The following is a 26,018-nucleotide window of genomic DNA, read 5'->3' as shown; positions in this document are numbered from 1 at the left end:
TTTATGACTACGTTGAACAGCACAGGTCCCACTACAGATCCTGGAGGGACTCCACTATTTACCTCTTTCCATTGTGAAAACTGCCCATCTATTCCTACCCATTTATTTCCTATATTTTAAACAATTACTGATTCATGAGAGGATCTTTCTTCTTCTCCTGTGACTTTGCTTAAGAGCCTTTGATGTGGGACTGTGCCAAAGCCTTTTCTGTAAGTCCAAGTACACTACATCGACTGGCTCACCTTGCGTGTTCCTAACATAGGTGACGAGACTTCCATATTTATGTTAGGCTTCCATTCAAGCATCTTCAGGAATGGCTTCATCCCCAGATCCGCTGCTTCCTCTTCTGCCAGAGGGTTGACAAAATATTTAAAGGGATACTACCCAATTTGATAGGGGAATGAAAAAGAAAAATGGGGTTGGGTTCTCTGTCTGGAAAAAAGATAGGAAATGCAAAATAAGGAATATTTAAATAACACTCAGTTGTCATTTGACACACACACACAAGAGAAAGGACCGTGGTTGAAATCCACCCCTGTGCAGAGGGACAGTCCTAAGAATAGGCAGCATCTAGGTCCTGTTTAAGCTATGCTTTGAGGACTTCAGTGGGAGTGAAATGGAGCTTAGGCCTTTCCTGTCGATATGTACAGCGGTGTCTTTTGCCCTTCTTAAGGAGGAAAAAGATTAGAGGGTGAAATCCTGACCCCTTCATGTCTATGGCAAAACTCCCATTCACTTCAGTGGAGCCCAACTCTCACCCTACTCATTAAAGGGGATGTGCACATAATCTTTGGAAAGAGGAAAGAGTGCATCTGCCACCCAGGGTCCTCTAAACCCACTCCTCCCTAATGAACACCAAGATGATCATCAGAAATCTCCTTCATTGCTCTGTGACATGTCCCTGAGAATGTTGAAAAGGAAGGGGGAAAGAGAAAGAACCTTAGAAGGCTACCTCAACATGCATCCCGACAGGTCATCACACTTGACCTCACTGGTACTTCAACTAAGAAATAAAGAATATCTTTGCTAGATCCTTCTGTGACACGGGGTGTAACAGGGTTCACTATGCACCACTGGCACACCTCCTCATGGCTCACCTAGGGATTAGCTCACCAATGATCTTCCTTCAGCGTCAGACTCAGCCCATTGTCTCAGACTCACCCTCTAGGACTCAAAGCAGCCATCCTCTTTGTAACACAGCTGCTCCCTCTTCGTGACTTGGCCTTCCAGACAGGTCACAATAGTCCTCCCCTTCCAGTGTCTGTCAAAGTCTCTCAGGAAGAGATGTCCTTCTGCCATTTCAGGCAGTCCTCTATTTGCCCCTTGCCCATTGGCGGGTAGGGGAACCTAGGCCCACCCTCTGCTCCTGTTTCCAGCCCCAGGACTCTATGCTCCACCACTATGGTCTACTTATTCCCAGACCTGGTTGCTACTTTCCTGGGCACTGTCGTACTCCCTCCTTCTATCCTCCGGCACCTCTGGGTTTACTACATGTCCAGGCTTCCTCCGTACTCTGTGGCAACTTCCCCTTTTGGCTTCTTGCCAGAACCTGTGATCTCCAACACCCCCATCGGGGAGTGACTGCAGACTTCTTCCCCAGGCAGCCTCCTTCTTTTCTTCACTTCCTAGCTTTAAAAAAGCTCTGCCTGTTCCTGCCTAGGTGAGTTTCATCCTTAATTAAGCATTATTGATCCCTAATTCCTCTCCAGGTGCAGCCTATGCAGTTAATTGGCCCATAGGACTAGTGTGAGATGAACACACTGTTGTACCGAGCTGATCACTTTTTTTTCTCCCTAGCAGAACAATTGAAAAGCCAGTCAAACTTTAACTCACAGCCTTTGTGATATTTCCAGCTACCCTCTCTAAAGAGTTTTGTCATTTTCTCGCTGTGACTTTTCTGATATATTTTATCTTCTATACTAATTCCTATGGGGGCTTAAAGCTACTTTTACTTGCAATTCATCAGAGTCTGGATTTGAGATGGATGGGACTGAAAACAGAGCGAGTGAGTGGTAGGTGGAAGGTGGTTAGCTAGTCAGAGATGGAAAGAGATGCCAAGAGTTCAGTATGTGCTGCTGGAGATAATTTTCACTAGGCATTAGAGAAGTGTGCAGAGGGAGTGCTGTCTGCAGAGGATCCTAAGAAGATGGAGGAAGACTACCTACTGGAGCAGCTTTAGGTTGCATTATTTGAGTAAAGGGAGAAAATTACAAAAAAGAGCATTTGAGATAAAGCCAAAAAGGTACAGAAACACTGAGCGCACTGAGAGACTTTATAGCACAGCAGGATATTCAGCAGCTCTTTGCTCCATCATACTAGGCTGCAAACTGAAACTGGGTCACATCTCACATTAGCTAGAGCTGTCTCAATTCGATAATGCACCATACCTGTGATGGCTCAGAAAAGGCCCCCACTAGAATCATGACTGCTTTAAGGTCATTCAGTTACCAGGCAGATGGATGTGATATAAACATCCAAATACAGAGGGTCCAGTCCCCATGTGTAGCACAAGTGTGCTTCACCCAAGGCCCAATGGACCAGTGGTTTAATGCAAGTAGTTCTACACCCACTGTGCACTCCCCCAGTACTTGGGTGGGGGGTGAGGCTGGTTCAGCTCCTGGCACAAGCTATATCAGCCTCAGGATACTTGCCCTCCCCTCCTTCCTCCACTGTGGACTGTTTTATGGCTCCTTTCTGCAACAAGAGTGTCACAAAGCGGGTGTATTGTGGGCCAGGTTTCCCCAGTAGAAGGAGCAAAAAGAAAAAAGATAAACTTATTTTTAAATTCTGCTATTAGCTAATGGCATTGGAAGGCCTGCTCTACATGGTTCAGTGTGCTAAGTGGTAGCATGGTTTAACTTTAACTTCTTGGTTTAACTTTAGCATAACTTTAAGGTTAACATGGTTTAACTTTCACTTTTTGCCAGCAAGTTAAAGACGTATGGGTTGGATGAATGGACTATAAGTTGGATAGAAAGCTGCCTAATCATCGGGCTCAATGGATAGTGATCAATGGCTCCATGACTAGTTGGCAGCCGGTAACAAACGGAGTGCCCCACGGGTTGGTCCTAGGGCTGGTTTTGTTCAACATCTTCATTAATGATCTGGAAGATGGAGTGGATTGCACCCTCAGCAAGTTTGCAGATGACACTAAGCTGGGAGGAGTGTTAGATACGCTGGAGGGTAAGGTAAGATACAGAGTGACCTAGACAAATTGGAGGATTGGCCCAAAAGAAACCCGATGAGGTTCAACAAGGACATGTGCAGAGTCCTGCACTTAGGATGGAAGAATCCCATGTACTGCTACAGACTGGCTAGCCAGCAGTTCTGCAGAAAAGGACATGGGGGTTACAGTGGAAAAACAACGGGATATGTGTCAAAAGTGTGCCCTTATTGCCAAGAAGGCTAACAGAATATTTGGCTGCATTAGTAGGAGCATTGCCAGCAGGTCGAGGGAAATGATTATTCCCTTCTATTTGGCACCGGTGAGGCCACATTTGGAGTACTGTGTTCAGCGGAGGGCAACAAAAATTATTAGGGGGCTGATGCACACGATTTATGAAGAGAGGCAGAGGGAACTGGGCTTGTTTAGTCTGCAGACGAGAAATGTGAGGGGGGATTTCATAGCAGCCTTCAACTACCCATAGTGGGGTTCTAGGGAGGCTGGAGCTAGGCTGTTTTATGTGGTGGCAGATGACAGAACAAGAGGGAATGGTCTCAAGTTGCAGTAGGGGACGTGTAGGTTGGATATTAGGAAAATCTTTTTCACTAGGTAGGTGGTAAAGCACTGGAATGGGTTTCCTAGGGAGGTGGTGGAATCTCCATCCTTAGAGGTTTTTAAGGTGCAGCTTGACAAATCCCCGGCTGGGATGGTTTAGTTGGGGTTGGTCCTGCTTTGGGCAGGGGGTTGGACTAGATGACCTCCTGGGGTCCCTTCCAACCTTAATCTTCTATGATTCTATGGTAAAGCCAGCAGGGAGCTTGCAAGTAGCTAGAATTAGTCCCAGCAGTGATGCCATGCCAGCATGGTCTAATAGCAGCTAATTTTCTTCCCCTTCGGTGTCATATTGAATCTGAGGGCCTTGTTTCATTTTCGTTATGCTTTATTTAAAAACTCAATGGGCTGTGCACATTAGTGGTCTTAATCCTTCATGGAGCTAGTGCAAATTAACATTTTCCACATCCCGGAGTGAGACAAAGACTAATTAAAAGACTCACATTGCCCTATTATCCTCCTTCCTGAGTTTTTTTGCCTGTTCCCATGAATTTTAGGCAATTAAAAAAGAACGCTGTTTTCAAATGTGAATAAATCACAGTGTTACACTCCTGAATAGGAGAGACTTTCAGACACTTGCCTAAATGTCCTACCTGGAGCCAAGAGGCTAGGAAAGCTCATAAAAGGGCCAGTTCTTTGGTGATTCCCTATCCAGTGTCTCAGACTCATGGGGTTCCGATAAAATACAGATAAGCATCCAAGCTTCTAACTTTCTAAGGAAAGTGAGTATAACTCTTAAGGATAAAGAATGTATGAATGTAATTGTAAATAAAGATGGATGTTTGTTTCTGAATGGTCTCTTACCCCACCCATTCTCTGATTGCCTGATCAATAGTCATAGAACGTTATTTTCTAGTAATGTCATTGAATGTGTACTACTGTAATGTTACTTTCTACATATTGTGATAAAGTAGGCCAGAGGGCCTCCAAAGGGCAAACCAGGGCCAGTATGCCAAAAGCCCTTTTTCCTGCAAGCAGAGGAGAGATGATTGCAGGGCGATTAGAGACACCTGGACCCAATGAAGGGCTAGTCCAGGTGTACTTAATCCCTGCCTTCCCTAAAGGGGGGCCACAGGAGAGGAAGTTGCTAGAAGGCTTGTGTCAGCTACAGGAGAAGCTTTCCCTGGGCTAAGAGATGGTACTTCTCTGCAGCCCGGGTAGCAGAGGGTGAAACCCTTGGCCCCAGCTGGCAGGAGGAGCCCCAGCAAGATACCTCCCTGGGGAGATGGGGTGACCGGTGACTCCCTGGCCCACTACAAAGGGCAGAAGCGTGGGACCCCCTAGGGGGAAGCTGGCTGTTTGCCACAATAGGTATAAAGAATATGGGGGTTACATTGTAATAGATTTGGCTTTATATTATAACATTGTATTCAGGATCTATACATATGTATGAAGGGTCTTTTCTCTCTCGCTCTCTCCCTCCCTGTACTGTATGTTGTAACATTGTATGTCTGCTACTCTATATGCCATGCCACACTAAGCATTCATGTATTATAACATTGTTATAAGTGCTAAGGAAATGTTCTATTGTGTTATGAATATTACATTGCATCTTTATAGTTTATGTTGCAGTGCAACATCAATTGTATTATGGTACATAATGTATGGTGTTCTGTATTGTCTCATGTGACCTATGACTTTTTTTACATTCTGTACATTTTTGATTTAGGAATCCAGTTGTATTAGAATTAGCATTTAATACAGACATTTTTTTTTTCAAAGAAATTACTATCTGAGTGTCAATCCTTCGAGTGGAAGACTGTATCCATGTCCTCCCAAGGCTAAACTGAGGCACGCAGTTCTGGGAAGTTTCCAATGAATTAAAAGGAAACCCCTAGTAAATCCTGGCAAGTCCTGTAGGGCATGCCACCTCCTGTTCCCTGCTTATAGAAACAAGACTTGTGATTGATTCATTAGTATACCTAAGTCACTATAGGGTGGCTCTTGGGTCTAAGTTTTGGGGTAACCCCACACCTCCTTCTGCAAAGTGAACCAATGTTAGCAGGTAATACTCCAAGGGGAAAGAGAAAGGGTTGAGCATGCTGCACCCATTTAAGTTGCAACTTCATATCATGCCCAGTAGGGGCCACAACTTCAACGCAGAAGAATGCAGGCTTCCAATGCTGTTTATAAGATGCATTGTTATTATTTTGAATCAGCTGATAAAGAAACCACAAATGGAAATTAGCGTGAGAACCAAAACACTGGATCCAAACATCTTCAAATCTGGGGAGTGTTTGAAATCACATCTTAAATCCTAGTTAGAATTTTGTATATGGCCCTTGTCTCTGGAAGGGACCAAACTAATCATCCATAAACATTGGGGCTTTGGAATCCAATGAGGGAATCCAATTGGAAGCACTGGGGCATTGGATGTGGTGGTGTAAAAGATCTCCTGTTGTGGGCAGCAGCGGTGGGTCTCTCTTGTTGTCAATCTCCGAGGGAGGCCACACTGCCTGGCGCCTACACCCTGCGGGGAGTCTAAAATAAAGGGGCCACCTCCGGCCCATAGTAAGGTGAGCCTTGGTTTCAGGTCCCGCTCCTTAGAGGTAATAGTCTCTAGCCCTTTAATAGGGCGAGTACACAGTTCAGGGCCCAGACCCTTAGGTGGGGCGGGCCAGCAAAAGGGAATAGTCTTGAGCCCTGCCTAGGGCGGGTAGGCAGTCCTGAAGCCCTGGCCCTTAGGTAGGGTGGGCATCATCACGGGCACAGTCTCCAGCACTCAGAGGGCCAGCAAACCATCTACAGCCTGGCCCTCAGGAGGATGGAAAGGCAGCGGGAAAAAGCCTTCAGCCCTCATCCGGGTGAGGCAATAATCTCAGGCCCAGCACTCCAGCAGGGCAGGCTGGCAATGGGGAAAGCAGTCTCTAGCCCCAGAAGGGCAAGGAAATGGTCCAAAGCCCTTGCCCTTAGGCAGGGCAGGGCAAGCAGAAGGGAAGCAGTCTCTAGCCCTCAGCAGGGCAAGTAGCTAGTTCCACACCTGGCCCTTTTGCAGGGCGTGGCAGGCAGCAGGGGACAGGCTCTGGCCCTCAGCAGGTGATCCCCCCTAGGTCATGGTAGGAAGTGGGGAGGGGGACGCAGGCCCACCCATCTCCACTGCATCCCAGCCCAGGATCCTGTCAGTGCCAAGGTGTCCAGTCACTGGTTCAGCAGGGCTCTGGCCGAAACACGCTGCCTCAGAGTGCGCGCAAGCTCAGCCGCACTGTAGTCAGCTCCCTGGGCTATTTCCTCCCACCCTTTTCCTAATGTACATGGTCTCCTGAGCCGTACCCCGGTTCCTCAGGGTACTGTGCCCTAGGGAAGCTCCAGTAACCCTTGGCCTCATCACTTGACAGAAGGTCTGGGAACTGTTCGGAGTCATCTGAGGAGGGCAGCTCCTCTAGGTCACAGGGTCCGTGAGTCCCCTCTGGCTAACTGGAGGTTGGCAGCCTGGATAGCTCCTCCCTGTCCTCAGGGCCCCAGGCAGTAGGCAGCTCCGGAAGCCTCTTCTCCATGGGGTGGATGGGTGCAGCCCTAAGCTCAGGCCCCAAGAGAGAGGCGTCCTTCTCCCTCAGCCGCTGGGCTCTGACTGAGTGGGCAGGCCGGGCTTTTATACTCCGAGCCCCACCTACCTGCTTCCAGTCAGGTGGTGTACTTCCAGGTTCCAACCCCCAGGGGGGGTTTGGCCCTCCCTCGGTGTCAATCTCTGAGGGAGGTCACGCCTCCCAGCTATGGGTGGCTTTATTCCTTCTCTAGTTGTAACCATAGTTTAACAGAAATTACAAACCTGCAAAAGGTTATGAAAATCAACTTAAAAACATTATCACATTTTGTTTTGAAATGGTTATGCAATTAAAGATGGATCCTGATAATATTTTTTTCTTTAATTCTTCCTGTCCTACCATATTTGGCTTTTGCTCACATGAGTGGCCTGTCATCTAGGAGTGTTACTACATTGTGAAGTTATTAAAAAGCTAGAAATATTATAATTAGTTTAGAACAGAGAATGGAAGATGTAATTTTGATCACACACACATTCTGCTTGTTGTAAAACTACATGCCAAACTAGCTTGAATAATATAATTATCCAAGATTTGCAGTCATGTAATTATCGTCTCTGACGAAAGTCAATTTATACATCAATTTGTAACATTTGAAAAAATGTGTTAAAACAAATTGTTTTATTAAAAAAAAATTCACCACAATAAGAAAGTCAAGACTAAGGCAGGGAACGTGAACTCAATAGTTTTTCATTTTCTCTTCCTCTGTGTCCCACAAAGCATTTTCCTATTAGTCTGCTGGCTAAATCTTAGACAGAGAATGTAAAATTCACCCCTATGGAGAGGGCTAGCAAAGGCCCGGTATAGGACTTTCTATTCTGTTTTATTCTTTACTATTCAGGTTCCTATAATACCCTCATCACCATAGTATCAAAGCACCTTCCAAAAGTGCATCAAGCAACATCATTACTGTTTGCAATGTGTGATTCTCCCCCATTTGCTCTCCGGTGGAACATTATGTGAGGATATTTGTTTGTTAATGTATTTATGTTAGGTCTGCTGTGTATGTGTGTTTATTTCTGAAGGCAAGGTCAATCATGCGCCTTGCTCTTGGAATGGAAAGTGTTGATGTTTGAGATGGTTCTAAGGTCATCTGGGCCTTTGTTACATAGCCTTGTACTGGCCCTGTGAGAAATTTACATTCTTCTTAAGCTCCTGATGGCTTAGAGAGCAAACACCACAGCCATGACTGTTTGGAGGTCCAACTCCAGGCTTACATGAGGCTTAATTGGTGTATTGGTTCTGTGCATAGAATTTCATCCAGGGATTAACTGAAAAAGATAGGGACCACTGACAAAAGTGTTCTCTTCCCATGTATTATAGTAAAAATCTTCATATGTGTATTGCAGGAGGTTAGAAGTGAGCTGGGGGCATGGGTGCTATGGACTTAAACTGATAGCAACTTTGTGGCGTTGTAAATTTTATGCATATGGCATTTTCCAATGTTTTATGTCTTCCAGCACCAAACTACCTCTTAAAAATGCCACCCACCTTCCCCAACAGGTGGGGGAACTTGATGGGGCCAGCGGTCAAAGGGGACAGTCCGAGCAGCAAAGGAGAAAGACACTTTCTGAGGGACACCAGGTAGCTCCTCCCTCCCTTGGAGTCTCTGGCACCCATTGGCCAGTGGGGAGGAAGAGGGTTGATCAGCCAGAATTCCCCAGCTCCTAGGATTTAGCGTGGAATGGGAGCCATGTGGAGCCTTTTTCAGCTCCATTCTAGCAGTCCCACCATATGCTAGGATCAGGAATCTGGCCTGACAGATTGCCTGTTTAGCAGTTAGGAAGGAATATTTTCTGTCATAGGCCAACTGTCATAGGACCAAGGAGCTTTTCTCTTTCATTACTGCACCTTCAGACCACAGTGGGTTAAGTACAAATGTGCTTGGTACCTAACTGAGGTAGTTGGTAGAGTTACTAATTTGTCGCAACTTGCGGTCAGTTTCCAATGCTGTTAAAAGGATAAAATGAACAGTTCCCAGAGGTCAAAGACCTGGGATTTTGGTCATGGACCTTGGGCTCATGGGATACGGTCAGACCTTGTGGCCTTCACGGGCTGAGGTCCCTACCCTTCTGCACCTTCTTCCCCCTTGCAGTGATGGTGGCTGTAGGACTGAGAAGATTGATCTGAGTCCTTCGGGATAGGCTAAGGAAAGCCTACTTGGAATAATGGGTTACATGGTAGGAGCCCTGCAACCCCACTCTGAAACCTACTAAGTGCATGGTATAGAAAAGTATGGGTGATGGGCAGGTAACACCTCTCCCCATTGTTAAAGTTGAATAAAAGTAGTGGCTTGCCACTTAAAATCTATCTGTGAGTCTATCCTCATTTCACTGTTGAGTCCAGAGCAAATCCCAGCTTCTCCTGACCTGCAGTTTCATCTTCTTGGAGAGAGAGCCTGACATGTTGTCCACACCCTCCAGCATTTAAACTGGTAATCCCTTTGAAACTAGTTTCAAGTCACTGTAGATTTACCTGTCTGTGTAAATTTTAGAGTTGAGTATGAAGAACAGAAGAGCAAGGTCATATGAGTCTTGCTGCTGTGAATAAAGATGGCATGGCCAAGAACAACATTGGTAAAATTAAAAGCAGTACTATTAATCAGCTGACCTGCCTGTTAATAATTGCAAGTCACTTGTGAACTGGATAATCTAAGCAATTATTAAAGCATGAATGTGAATTTAGCTAATGCCTTCATCCTACACATCATTATCTTAGACACAATCGCTCTTTGGTCCTTGAATGTCTTTTTCATCAAAGTGCAGAAACTCTCAGTATTGGGGTTATTTTAATGATTGCAAGACAATGTAAGGTTTTCAGGCAATACTGAGCTTCTGTTTTCAGTCATTCCTTGCTTAGGTTTAGGAATTTTTATATTCTTCTTCAATGCTTAGCCAAACAGTCAGTCACAGTTATTGTTTGCCATTTGGTCCTTTCCTGTGCGGCCGCAAGGGCTTGGCGGGCCAAGTGTCCAACGTCGGAACAGACTTGATGCATCCTTGTAATAGTGGATCTTCCTCTGGGCCACCTCCACCTCTCGGATGGTGGCATTTTATCCCAGATGTTAAAAGCCACCCGGAGAATGGCATTCGCTGGAACTTCTTGGGGTATTTTCACAACATGTCGGAAAAGCATAAGATGCCATCTGTGGACAATGGCCCCAAATAGTCTATAGACCAAAGCACCCATAAACATCTGCATTACAAATGAAGTCATTTCATTTTATATTCAATATATGATGTTGGCATTTTGTGTGGAAAGCCTCCAGCTTTGCCGAATCTGAGTGGCGTAGTCTCCATGTTTCACAACCATAAAACAGTACGAAGAGGATACAGCTCAAATAGATCCTGAACCAAGATGATGTTGTGACTCCGTATTTGTTGTAAAAGACCCATGGCAGATGCTGAGATGCCAATCCGATGAAGAACCTCCATGTGAGAGTTAGAGGAACTGGTGAGTTTAGAACCCAAACAGCAAAAACTGGAGTCTGCTTTAACAGTTTCATTATTCAAAAATATTGGAATCATGGGTGGACCAGATCCTACATTTTGCAGCTTTGTCTTTGACCACAAAACATGGAGGCCGACCTTACCTAACTCTTCCTACATTTGCTGGAGTGCCTTGTGTAACCTGTCAGGACTCTGTACTAGAATAACATCATTGGCATAGTCAACATCTGAGAATAAGAGATCACTGATCTTAATGCCTATGGACCAGACAGAATGCTGAATTGTGAAATCCATTGCCAGACAAAAGAATGCAGGAACCAAGACACAGCCCTGCCTGACACCAGATACTGATTTAAAAGGTGCCGGCATCTGATTCCCCAGATGTACACAGGCAGTGGTTCCATTATGCAACTTGTCAATCAAGTCCAGCGAGTGGTTAGGACACTTATGTCCTTTAAGGCCTTCCATAGCACAACTCTGTCAATTGAATCAAACGCGGCCTTGAGATCAACACACACTATGTGCAGGTGTTTCTTGAATTCACGTTGTATCTCTGATAACAAGCAGAGGGCCAAAATGGCGTTTAATGTGGACCTGTTCCTTTTAAAGATTGACTGTTGGGGGTGATGCATCCAATATAGCAGGGGCTCCAAATACACTAGAAAAATAAATGCAATCACCTTCCCTGGCATGGACAACAAGGTGAACGGCCTGTAGCTCTTACATTTGCCGGGCTGTCCCATGCCCGTATAAAGTAAGATCACAATACCATCCAAGGTTTCATTTCTCCACACTAGGCAAAAGATGGCCAGAAGTGATTCCGCCACAGGGTCAATAGTACATGACGGATGCCATCAGTGCCAGCTGCACATCCAGTTTTCAGTCTGCAGATGGAGATGTAGGAGGCTTGGAATTACTTCAAGTCAAAGTTGCAGGAACTATCTGAAGCCTGCATTCCAAAGAAGGAGAAACAATTCATTGGCAAGAATTGTGGACTGCACTGGATGAGTAAGCATCTCAGACAGGTGATTAAGAGACAGCAGAAAGCCTACAAAAAGGGGAAGATGGAAGGGATCAGCAAGGAAAGCTACCTCTTGAAGGTCAAAAAACGTAGAGATAAAGTGAGAAATGCCAAAAGCCAAGTTGAGTTGGACCTTGCAAAGGAAATTAAAACCAATAGTTAAAGGTTCTATAGCCATATAAATAGGAAGAAAACAAAGAAAGAAGAAGTGGTACCACTAAGCACTGAGGATGAGGTGGAAGTTAAGGATAATCTAGGCCGAATACCTAAACAAATACTTTTCCTCTGTTTTTAATTAGGTGAATGATGAGCTTGGGTTTACTGGTAGGATGGTTAATAGGAATGAGAATATGGAGGTAGAAATTACCACATCCAAGGTAGAAGCCATACTTGAACAGCTTAATGGGACTAAATCAGGGTGGCCAGACAATCTCCATCCAAGAATATTAAAGGAATTAGCACCTGAAATTTCAAGTCCATTAGCAAGGATTTTTAATGAATCTATAAATTCAGGGGCTGTACCATTTGACTGGAGAATTGATAACATAGTTCCTATTTTTAAGAAAGAGAAAAAAGGAGATTTGAGTAAGTACAGGCCTGTTAGGTTGACCTCAGTAGTATGCAACGTCTTGGAACATTTTTGAAAGAGAAAGTAATTAAAGACATTGAGGTTAATGGTAATTGGGGTTAAATACAACATGATGTTACAAAAGGTAGATCATGCCAGACCAAGCTGATCTCCTCTTTTGAGAAGATAACAGATTTTTTAGACAAAGGGAATGCAGTGGATCTAATTTACCTAGATTTCAGTAATGCATTTGATACAGTGCCACATGGGGAATTATTAGTTATATTGGAAAAGATGGGGATTAATATGAAAACTGAAAGATGAATAAGAAACTGGTTAAAGGGGAGACTACAACAGGTCAGACTGAAAGGTGAACTGTCAGGCTGGAGGGCGGTTACTAGTGGAGTTCCTCAGGGATCGGTCTTTGGACCTATCTTATTTAACCTTCTTATTACTGGTCTTGGCACAAAAAGTGGGAATGTGCTAATAAAGTTTGTGGATGATACAAAGTTGGGAGGTATTGCCAATACTGAGAAATATCAGGATATCATACAGGAAGATCTGGATGACCTTGTAAACTGAAGTAATAGAAATAAGATGAAATATAATAGTGGAAAGTGCAAGGTCATGCATTTAGGGACTAGTAACAAGAATTTCTGCTATAAGCTGGGGATGCATCAGTTGCAATTGACAGAGGAAGAGAAGGACCTGGGCGTATTGGTTGATCACAGGATGACTATGAGCCGCCAATGTGATGTGGACATGAAAAAAGCCAATGCGGACCTTGGATGTATCAGAAGAGGTATTTCCAGTAGCAATAGGGAGGTGTTAGTACCGTTATACAAGGCGCTGGTGAGACCTCGTCTGGAATACTGTGTGCAGTTCTGGTCCCCCATGTTTAAGAAAGATGAATTCAAAGTGGAACAGGTGCAGAGAAGAGCTACTATGATGATCCGAGGAATGGAAAACCTGCTTTATGAGAGGAGACACAAAGAGCTTGGCTTGTTTAGTCTATGCAAAAGAAGGTTGAGGGAAGATATGATTGCTCTCTATAAATTCATCAGAGCGATAAATACCAGGGAGGGAGAGGAATTATTTAAGTTCAGCACCAGTGCGGACACAAGAACCGATGGATATATACTGGCCATCAGGAAGTTTAGACTTGAAATTAGACGCAGGTTTCTAGCCATCAGAGGAGTGAAGTTCTGGAATAGCCTTCCAAACGGAGCAGTGAGGGCAAAAAACCTAGCTGGCTTCAAAACTGAGCTTGGTAAATTTACGGGAGGGATGGTATGATGGGACAGCCTAATTTGGCAATTGACTGATCTTTGACTACTGGTCATCTATATGCCAATGGTCTGTGAAGGGATGTTAGATGGGGTGGATTCTGAGTTATTACAAAGAATTATTTCTTGGGAGTTGGCTGGTGAATCTTGCCCATGTGCTCAGGGTTTAACTGATCACCATATTTGGGGTTGGGAAGGAATTCTCCCCCAGGGCCGATTGGCAAAGGCTCTGGGGATGTTTCACTTTCCTCTGTAGCAGGGGCACAGCTCACTTGCTGGTGGATTCTCTGTACCTTAAAGTCTTCAAACCATGATTTGAGGACTTTAATAACTCAGTCATAAGTTAGAAGTTTATTACAGAAGTAGGTGGGTGAGGTTCTGTGGCCAGCGTTATGCGGGAGGTCAGACTAGATGATCATGTTGGTCCCTTCTGACCTTAGAGTTTATAAGTCTATGAGAACTTGCTTACAAACTCAGACATAAAAATACAAAAGTGTCACAGCACACTATCACTGAAAAATTGCTGACTTTCTCATTGTTACCATATAATTATAAAATAAATCAAATGGAATATAAATATTGTACTTACATTTCAGTGCATGGTATATAGAGCAGTATAAACAAGTGATTGTATAAAATTTTAGTTTGCACTGACTTTGCTAGTGCTTTTTATGTAGCCTATTGTAAAACTAGGCAAATATCTAGATGAGTTGATGTACCTCTGTGTATCCCCAACGTAGGGGTACACTGGGTTGAGAACCACTGCCCAAAACAATTCGCCCCCCACCCCACAGTTTTTCAGACTTGCCAGCGAACCAAAAGAATCAGTTATTTGCACAGCTCTGCTAATCCCTGAGACTCTGATACTATTATTCACTTTGAGTGGTATATTACAACAAATGTAGCCCAATTGATTTCAGCTGGGGTACTTGTGGAATAAGGTGTTTTTGGGGCTACATCTACACATGGAGTTATGGGTGTGATTCCCAGCTCATGCAGACATATTTGCGTTAGCTCTCATTGCATCATTAGCATGCTAATTATGGTCGTGTAGCCTCAGTTGCACAGGCAATGGCAGCAGAGGCACAGGTTTGCGGCCCCAAGCACACACCTGCCTGGACCCTGTGAGTATGTTCTCTGCACACCTAGCCCCTGCTACCTCTTGCCACTGCTCGTGCTACTGTGGATACACTACTATCCTTAGCACACTAGCTTGATGAGAGTTAGCACGAGTGTCTACACAAGGTGCAAATCACACCCCCAGCTCCAAGATAAAATCTTAGTGACAGTAATGGAATTGGAATCTGAGCCTTAGTGAATTTCATTACTTCTGAAACTTGGGGGCATTTTTCTATATATGGTGTTAGATGATAATGCTATGCTTTACTACCATAGCTTAATGTCACCAACATTTCACTTAGGCACACCACCGCTGTCTGAGCCTTTTAAGAATAAACTATAAAATTTCCATACTAACTCAGTCCTTGACCTCTCTGCTCATGCTGCCATCGGTGATGCTAGTTAGCACCACTCATTGTGGTGGGTTTTGCAATAGGTACCATGTTAAAAGTGTTCTTAATGGCTCAGCATTTTCCAAGGCTTAAAACTATCCAACTTTGTTCTGCACCTGGTTTGAAATGACCATCTGAACACTCACTTTCTCTTCTCTGGTACCACTGGGATCAGATCTTTGTAGTACGACTCCATTTTAATTGATTACAATAAAAATAATAAATAATTAATATAATGTCAATTTCATGCTGTTAGAACACTCCAATTTGATTTTTTATAAGGAGCCACAAAGCAGGCAATTTGGCTATGCATCACTGCCTCAACACCCTGCTTGACTGTGAATTATTTCAATATCATGGTGAAGAAAATCCTTGATGCCACTCCAGTTGGCTACCATCAGGAGCCAGATTTATATTCCCTATCGATCTTCATTTTTTATTTTCAAGCAAAGCAAAATGGTAAAGTGGTGTAAACCCGCGACCACGCCCACCTGCAGTTGTAGTAAAGATACAGCATCATAAGAAATACAAGAAACATAAGAATGGCCATACTGGGTCCATAATAGTCCATCTAGCCGAGTATCCTGTCTTCCAAAAGTGGCCAGTGCCAGATGCTTCAGAAGCCGTGAACGGAACAGGGCAATTATCGAGTGATCCATCGCCTGTTGTCTGGTCCCAGCTTCTGGCAGTCAGAGTCTTAGCCATCTTGGCTAATAGCTATTGATGAACCTATCCTCCATGAATTTATTTAATTCTTTTTTAACCCAATTCTATTTTTGGCCTTCACAACATTCCTTAGCAATGAGTTCTTCAGGTTGACTGTGCATTGTGTGATGAAGTACTTCCTTTTGTTTGTTTTAAACCTGCTGCCTGTTAATTTCTTCGGGTGACACCCTACTTCTTGTGTTATGAGAAGGGGTAAATAACACTTCCTTATTCTCTTTCTCCACACCATTCATGATTTTATAGATATTTATCATATTTCTCCTTGTTCTTCTTGGAAAAGAGAAGACTACTTGTGGTCTTTTTCATCTCTTCTCATATGGCAGCTGTTCCATATCTTTGATTAATTTTGTTGCCCTTCTGTTTACCTTTTCCAATTCCAATATATCTTTTTTGAGATGGGGAGATGAAAACTGCACCCAGTATTCTGGGGTGGGCATATTTTGGATTTATATAGTGATATTATGATATTTACTGTTTTATTATCTATCCCCTTTCTAAATGGTTCCTAACATTTACTGCCGCTGCAGATTGAGCAGATGTTTTCAGAGAACTATCCACAGTGACTCCAAGATCTTTTTCTTGAGTGGTAGCAGCTAATTTATACCCCATCGTTTTGTATGTATAGTTGGGATTATGTTTTCCAATGTGCATTATTTTGCATTTATCAACATTGAATTTCATCTGCCATTTTGTTTCCCAGTCACTCAGTTTTGTGATGCACTCTGGCAAGTCTTCACAATCTGCTTTAGACTTAACTATCTTGAGGAATTTTCTATTGTCTGCAAACATGAACACCACTATGTTTATCCCTTTTTCTAGATCATTTATAAATATGTTGAACAGTGCTGTCCTAGTATAGAACCTGGGGGGACCCCATTATTTACCTGTCTCCACTGTGAAAACTGACCCTTTATTCCTATCCTTTGTTTCCTACCTCCGTGAGAGGATCTTTCCCATTGCTGCTTACTTTGCTTAAGATCCATAGGCGTGGACCTTGCCAAAGGCTTTCTGAAAGTCCAGGTACACTATACCAACTGGATAACCAGTGCCCACATGTTTTTTGCCCCCTCAGAGAATTCTAATCTATTGGGGACGCATGATTTCCCTTTACAAAAGCTATGTTGACTCTTCCCCAACAAATCAAGTTCAGCAGTGTGTCTGATAATTATGTTCTTTACTATAGCTTCAACCAATTTGCCTGGTACTGAAGTTAGACTTACTGTCCTGTAATTGCCAGGATCACCCTGGCATGTACCCTTTTTTTTAAAAAAATGGCATTATATGAGCTATCCTCCTGTTATCTCATACAAAGCCTGGTTTAAGTGATAGGTTACATACCACAGATACTCTTGGGTGAATACCATCTCATCTTGGTGACTTATTGGTGTTTAATTTATCAATTTGTTCCCAAATCGCCTTTATTGACCCCTCAATCTGGGCCAGTTCCTCAGATTTGTCACCTAAAAATAGTGGCTCTGGTGTGGGAATCTCCCTCACATCCTCTTCAGTGAAGATCAATGTAAATAATTCATTTAGAGTCTCAGCTATGGCCTTGTCTTCCCTGAGTGCTCCTTTAACATCTCAATTGTCCAGTGACCCCGCTGAGAGTCTGGCAGCCTTCCAGCTTCTAATTTGCTTACTTTATTAATTATTATTATTATTATTACCAGTAGTTATCTGATCTTGCTTGTTATTTTGTTACCTTCCCTGGAAAATACCTTCAGCTGCTTGCCTGATTTAGGTTACTGACATATCTCTGGCCTTCAGGCTATTGTTTGTTATGAAGGTTGTTGTCAGTTGTTGGCTGAGTGTGTGTTCTCCTAGTGTGTATGCTCTCCCAGCTCTGCAGATAACCGAGACACCAAACCACGATCAGATTATCCAATAAGACCACACATCCTTTCAGCAATGAAGGCACCAGCCCAGGTTTATAGTCAAATGAGCACAGTAAAAAGCGCCCTACATGTGCAACAAGTACACTTAATACATGTATGCCCCTGACAATGGAACAGCTCAGTAAACAGCAGGACTTTCTGTTCCTCACTCAGCCAGACAAAGACACTCCCTTTGAGACACTCCTTTATACACTGATACACATAAGTTATGTTTTGCCCCTCTGACATATAGTTCCCACCTTCTGACGTGGTAAAATACCATCTTTTACCTTGTACTGGATGATTTGGCCAAAACATCCCTATCCATCATATTGTCATTTTGAGGGGTTAGCCAGCCCTCATTCTCTTTGGGCTGTTAAGATGTTCTGGTACCTTTCTGGAATGTGCTTATGTGAGTGATCTGTACCTACTTCTTCTTTAGGAATGTGTGTATCAGCTCCGTTCTTACCAGTTACTGTGAGCCTGCCAGCATTCACAGCATGACTTCTGCTAACTTTGCTTTATAACAGACTTGACCGTTACTTCAGCTCAGGCCTCGGGCCTCATATCTGGCCTATTATACTAGGCCTCATGTCTCAGGCTCTCACTTTCTACTACAAAGATGATCAAACAGTAACAATATCATCAACAACAACAAAAGGAACCAAATGAAATCCATTGCCTGTTTGGGTTTTTTTCTTTGTGTGTCCTGTGCTATTCTCTAGGTTTCCTGTAGAGATGGTAAAAACTAAAAATCTCCATTCCATGGAAAATCCTGACATTCTGAAATTTGTTTTGGTTCGGAACCAAAAATAAAAAATGTTGAAATGTTCTGCTAAATGAGTTTATGGACACATTTTGTTTTGACAATATCTAAATGTTTTGTTATGATGTTGATTTCTTTTCTGATTGTATATTACAATTTATAATATAAATTCAATTCAATTCAATTCCAAAAGAGAGTCATTTCAAAATGAAAAATCAAAAGTCTGTTTTGACCTTACCAAAATGTGTTTTTCCCATTTTTTTCTCCAAAACAAAATTATATCAAAATTAACATGTTCTTGCAAAAAGTTTTGATTATGATGAAATAGCATTTTCTGAAGGAAAAACGTTCTGCTTGAAAATTTTGACCAGCTCCAGTCACGTGTGTGTGCGTGTGTGTGTGTGTGTGTGTGTGTAAGGGGGCTATCATATTCATATGAAACCATACATAAAAATGTAAAAAAGCAAGATTTTGGATTTCAGACATCATCACTATGTTGTTGCTTCTGTCCATCTCTTAATTGTGCTTATAATTAATAAGACCATGTTATTTCCTAGCTCTTAGATTCTCCACCAGATAGCACCAGTACAGTGTGTTTTATAGGCAGTTAAGTTCATGGTTCATTTAACTGCACTATGCTACAAAGAGCACTTAAATACAATCATGTGAAGCACCTCATGCTTGATCCTGTGGTTGTTCCGCATGTATGATGCTTTTTGAAGTCCATAAGAATTCTGTGTGCAGAAGAACTCATGTCCTCTCTCTCAAACACCTTTGGCCTGTCTCCCATACTGCCCTTTTGTATGGGAAAACTCCCTGTCGAAACCTGTTACCTCCTTAACAGCTACCTCTGCTCTGAAACCTTGAAAGCACTGTCAGCTAGCAATGGATTGAATGATGGCATCGCATTTTACTGTCATCCAGTCCACCCACTGCACCCCACCCTTTTGTCAGTTTCTTGCAGCACTGGATTCTGTATCAGGAGAGCTGGGTTTGATTCTGGGCTCTTTTGCTAATCTAGTATGTTCCTTTAGTCACTGAACCTGCTATGCCTCTATTTCTCCTCCCACCCTTTCTCTGTCTTGTCTATTTACATTGTAAGCTCTTCAGGTCAGAGGCAGTCTCTTATTGCACATATGTATCGAATGTAGCATAATGGGGCCCTGATCTCAGCCCCCAGGCACTCCTGTAATATAAATAATAGTAATAAAGTTAATATAGGGTTGGATGCATGGGGAATTCAGGGCTGGGTCTAAGTGTGTGTGATGCTGGCTGGATTAGGGGGGCCCTTGAGGTGTATTCAGGAGCGCTGATTACTCCCTTCTACACCAATCTCACTTTGGGGGTGTCAACTCTTCTACAACTGAACTGAAGCTGTGAAACAAAGGACTGAGAGCCATCCAGGTACTGGATGTATACCAGAGGGACTATACAAGCCTGAAAACTCTCAATTCTTTTAGAAACCTGATATATATGGACTTTCACATCATTTGTATGTATCTGATTGATTTAATCCTTTAACATTTCTCTTATAGTTTGTTTCTTTCTTTTTATAATAAACCTTTAGTTTTATTTTAAAGGATTGGCTGGCAGCGTGGTATTTTGAGTAAGATCTAAACTTATATTGATCTGGTAATGTGGCTGACTCTTTGGGGTCAGGAGAAACCTTTTTGGTAAAGAGCATAGAGTTTTAAATAACTGATCTCTTTACTGGACCTAGTGGCCAATTAGGAGCCAGAGACTGAAATGCAGTAAAGGGGGCTGTGTATGTTTTTATTTTTGCTTCTTGATAACCAGTGCAGGGAATCAGAAGTATTGTTTGTGGCTGGCTGGCAAGTCTGATTTCAGTGCAACCCACCAGTGCTGGGAGAATCTGCTCTCCTTTTATAGCCTGCCCTGACCTTGGCATTTTCAGGTGGCTACCTTAGGCAGGGACAGGTCACAGTGTGTTCCTTTCTTTCTCAGCTCATGCTGCAATATTAATAAAGTATATCTGACAGAAAGATCTACAGGAGACATAGGTACAATGTAACCTTCACATTCACTGGCTTTTAGCAACAGAATGCATGATTTAGCAAGACAACAATTCCTATATCTTTTTTATGATTGATATGAGCCTCATGATGGATAGGTCTAGTTTGTTAATGATTTCTGGTGGTTGAAGTAATATGTTAAAACATACAGTACTAGGGTTGTCCCTATTCTTAAAAGATAAAAAGCCATTAGTTGTTTTCTTTATGTTTTACTAAAGATTACACCATTTACCATCACAAAAGAAAATAGTTTTTGTGTGTGTGTAATTTATCGACCCAGGACAGCTCAGCTGAGATGCAGCAGCTGGTTGTTCAATGAAGTCTTGCATTTTACCGAATTTTCCAGCTGGGTTGACTAGAAAATATAAATCTAAACTTGATAAATACCAACCACTGTTCCTATGTCTGAGAAATTAATTTCCAAACTCCATAGTAAGATTGCATAGCAATCAAACACACACAAGCAGCAAAAATAATATTGGTTCACCGTATTATACTGGCAGCAAACAGCTCTCACCTCTAACTGTTCTGCCTAGGATTCCATCTGAGGAATATGCAAATACAAGGCTGTTAAAGTAACTGATTGCGGAAATATGTAATCAGCAGGAGTGTTAGCCTGGGTGTCCTGGCTAAATTACAGTTGAGGTAATTACATTCTACCTACCTAAACTCCCCTTTTGCTTTAGTTGGACTATATTCTTCTTCACTTCATCTTAAGCTATTGTGTAACGTTACTGGTGCCATTTTAATGGCTGTTACTAGCGTGAATAGCGAGGCAAATTCTCCATAGACATTTCAGTGACTTCTAAATAGAATTTTGTTTTGAGTGTGGTTCAACCCATATTTATTCTCTTTTGGTCAACACTGGTGTAAGTGAAGGTTTGTTCAACTGAACTTTTGCCAAGCGTGATGAGTCATCTCCATCCAAAAATGATTTTTTTTTGGCTAAAACAAAAAGCTTGCTTTGGTTAGAAGCAATTTATAGCACTTAAGTCACCTAATGCGGAAACAGGAACAATCATCATGTGACATAAGTGACAAAGCTTGAACTTTGAATTGTGGTTATTGAAGATTCAGGTTCAGTTTCCCCCTCTGTATGATGGGGAGCTGGATTTGAACACGAATCTTTCACCTGCAGGGAAGTGCCCTCACCACTAGTCTGTAGCACTCTCAGTCTCACGTTGAAGCTGTTTCATTGTGCATAAATGAATACTCATTGGCACAGGGGAATTGGAACTCCAGTGTCCTATGAGAGTGACCTACTCACTGGATTATGGGGTCATTCTAACGCTCTCTGGCCTACAGCTAGGTGGGAGGCGGGGAGTCAGAGAGTCAAGGCTTTCCACCTCTTAGGCCCCAGAGCTGTGTGGGGTTGGTGGGGAAAGTGAGTACCCCTGCTCTCTAGCAGGAAGGCTGGAAGGCTCGTGTCAGTTTCACAAGTGAAATTGCTAAAAGTATATGAATCATTTATACATTTTCCTTTAGTTTCCACGTTTCATACATAATTTCCATGTTACATTCTTTTTCTTCATTTTCCCAACACAGACCAGATAAAATACAATAAAACCAGACCTGAGGTTTTGATCTTGAGCAAAGTTCCAATAAAACCTATTTTCTGAGGCCTCATTTTTAATTACCAAGGCAATCAGCACTTTTATCCCGGGTAGATATTTTACACTTGACATACTTAACCTCTAGACCTCCTAATTCCAACAAAATCAACTTTTCACATTAGAATATAGAACTGCAATAAATATGAGAAGTAATTGGCTTGAAAGAGTGCATTAGGAATATACTATCGGGTCATTAATTGGTGCCTGAGTTACTAGAAATGCAAAAATACTTGACTGACTTGTAAACCACATATGAATAATAAATAGTCTTGGCTCTGCAAGGATAAAACTATGATGCACTTGCCAACCTGACATTTAAAGAATATGTCATCAATTTAAAAGCTTCCCATATAACAATGAGAGATTTATTCCTTCATGGGAATATTACAATCTAAGATGCTGACACATTTTTGGTTATGCTAGTCTTCTGCAGGTTGCAGTTTCCTGTTTATTAGTTTAATGAGTTTAGAGTTAAATAAGCCTCTTCTTTGCATCCAGCAAGACCCTGCATTTTATTAGTGGGTAGCCTGTATATTCAGATTTGCAACAGGTACATTTCTCAGGTTTTTGGTAATCTTTCTTTTGTCTTCCAACAGAAATCATCATAATAAAAAGGATTGGAAGATTTCTTATCCCCAAGGCTCTGTTTTTTTGCATTTATGTTGTAGTTGGTTTGCTTGTCAAATGTAGGTGTCCCAACACACCTACTTAGTAGGTAGATTTGTACATTTTCACCATCTCACTGTGCGTTTTAAAAGTCCAACTTCTAGGAACAAAATAGGACTCTCAGACTAAATTATCACTTGGAAAATGTACTGCTCACTGTACAGCCAGCCATGTTGTAGTGTCTTGGTTAGCTCTGGGCAACCTATGTGTTTGACAAAAACATTAGCTTGGTTTTGTTTTTTAAACATTTGTCAAGTTTGGAGTCCTTTTAATTATTGCTATAAAACCAAATGAACACATAATATAAATTTGAACACATTGTTAACTTCCACTATGTACTTAACCCTACTTCTTGCAATTTTATCATGAATCGCATGATGTTTGTTGTTTTTCTTAAAGTCCCATCTCCTGGAGTCAGGTGATTATCTGAAAATTGCAGCTTTTGTTAAATAAAAAAGGAAGTTTCTAGTCCCTAAGGTTGCAGATAAAAGCGTGCAACATGAAACTTAATGGCCCCCAACCAGAAGCCAAATAAAAAAGTGCCCCAGATTTATTATTTTTAAATTATCGTGGTTTGGGAAGGTCTGAATCATGATTTTTGAATCTTTGGAAGTAGCCTGAATGCCCCAGCTGAGACTAGAGCCCCATTGTACTGGATGTTGTATAAAACACAGAGTAAGAGCAGGTTCCTGCCCCAAAAACTTGCCTAAATGGACAAAAGGTGGAAGGAGAAACAGAGGCACAGAGAGGTGAAGTGGACTTGTCCAAGGACGCACAGCAGGTCAGTGGCAGAGACAGGAATAGAATCCATCTGATTCCTGACTCCTATTCCAATGCACTGTTCACCAAACCAGGTGACTGGTTGCTTAAAAATCACATGGCATTATTTCTGTGCCTGAAACCAATGGCTAAAATGTTGTAATCAGGGTAAGCAATATTTTCATGGATAGCACTTCCATTATTCATGTGCATATGCCATTGGCAGCCTATGAATACCGGCATTTGCACAAAACCCAGCCATTCAGTAGTGCTGGCATGAAAGGAACAAATTCACTTGGGCTATTGTTCATGGAAAATTACTATTATTTGCTTGTATTGTGGTGGCACCAACAATGTGCTAATCACATACAAAACATATAATAAAACAGTCTGGGCTCCAGACAGCTTGCAGTCTAGGCAGACAATAAACACATACAATGTTGGGGAGAAGGATAAAACATACATTCAGTTATTTTATAACGTTAACATTACCTTTCCTTCCTGGCGTTCTGCTTAACCATTATTAGTTGGCAATTTCTTGGAAGCGTCACAGCTGAAGTGGGGTTTTGGAAAGATTTGGAAAAGGGCATTGGCCTTAGGGATCAGTTCAGAGAATTTTCTCCATGTGCCAGAGGAAGCGGGGAAGAAAGCCAAGTGGGAGAATTGGACAAACATACTCAAGGCTGGCATCTTTGGTGGAATGGAAGAGGCAAGGAACAGCACAGCAAGGGTGATCCAATTCCTGCTGATGTCATGGGAGTTTTTACATTGACTTCAGTGGGTTTTGATCTGGCTATAGGAGACAAGACTGGATAGCTGGGGGGAGAGGGAAGGACCTAGAGGGTGAAGACAAGAAAGGATCTATAGGAATATTATTACCTAGGATTATAAAACTACCATAAATCAATGTGTGACACTAAAGGGCAAGGCCAGGTTAATATTATGAATGAAATGTGATAGCAGTGGGGTTTTTATTCACACAACACTTTCCTTCCCAAGGGGTGGGAAAGTACTTTCTATACAGACCCCGATCCTGATCCTGTTCACTTACTCATATGAAGTCCCACTGAAGTCTGGCCCTATACGTGCATAACACCCCATGCAGGGAGAGCAGCCATCAGCATAGCAGGAAGAGGAAATTTCAGACAATGCTGCTTGCAAAAAAAAAAAAAAAAACTATTCGTACAGGAGAGCTTGTTCAATTGTTAATGGTCCACATCGGGCAGCTCTGGGGCTGATGTTCAGCATGTGTAAATGGGTTTAGCTCCACTGATGTCAATGTTATCCCATCAGTTTACACCAGCTAAAGATCTGGTGCTCCATCTGGAAAGGTCTTAGCTGAAGGGATCTTATCCTCTTCTTAAGCCAGAGTAACTCAGTTTATTTCAACTGACTAACTCCTGTTCCAACCAATGTAAGTGAGGAAAAAAGTTAGATCCAAGAACGTCTTTATACTAAACTATATTCAGCTCGAATAACTTATCACAGGAGAAAAAAGGACTGCTTTGGACCCTGTCGGGATTTGAACCAGGCTTCTATAAAATCAGATGGACACTCTTGTTGACTGCTGTAAACCCAGAGTGGCTGTGCTGGGGTCAGCACAGCCACTTCATATTTAGACTGCTGCAAATCAGAGATTTTGGTCCTATGTATTTCATGTCAAAACTGACATATAAATCACTGACTCAGGCTCTGTAAAGTACATAGAGAATAAATGTAAGTAATAAAATAAACCAAAAGCCCTAACATTTTAATGGGCAGTCTAAATTAAGCTTTGGAGATCACTTCCTAAACCTGAATCTCTTTTTCAGCTGAAAAATTCTCTAGAGTGAGGCAGGTCATCCATCACTGAAAAACTCATCAGACATAAAGCAATTAGAGAGTGGCTGTTGTCCTGAAATAATGAGGGAGACAGCAGGATTGATCATATGCATCCATAGCTGAATAATGAAATATAAATGGCTTCAGTCCTGGAAAAGAAAGGCAGATGATAAAGAAAAGAGCTTCCTGGCACAGCTCAAAGCAAAGATGGTTGGCACATGGGTTCTTGCTGAATGAAAGTGACATTAGACTGTGAGTCACTGTAGCTCTGTGTTCTTGATCTCCAAGCCAGAAAAAAACTATATTCATAGATGTATTTGCTATAGGCAGTGCAGGTGTCTTCTGCTCTGTAGATCCTGTGAACTGAATGAGGCAGGGGTCATGTGCAAAAAAATGGTATGTGATCATGTAATTAAGACCGTATCAAAATGCATACACACAAAGGAGCCGAATTAAGATTACACAGATAACCTTAATTCTTCTACTTCGTAACTTGAAGCCTTAAAGTTCTTTTAACATAGGGTGGGGGAGTCATTTGGTTTTTTCGGTGTGTAATTAATAATGCATTAAATTCATGTAACACCTTTCATCATGAAGATTCCTGAAGCACT

The sequence above is a fragment of the Emydura macquarii genome, unplaced genomic scaffold (genome assembly GCF_026122565.2).
Source record: "Emydura macquarii macquarii isolate MOO-44397 ecotype Brisbane River unplaced genomic scaffold, CSIRO-AGI_Emac_v2 contig_369, whole genome shotgun sequence".
Classification (NCBI taxonomy): Eukaryota; Metazoa; Chordata; order Testudines; family Chelidae; genus Emydura; species Emydura macquarii.
Note: the sequence above shows the minus strand (reverse complement) of the source record.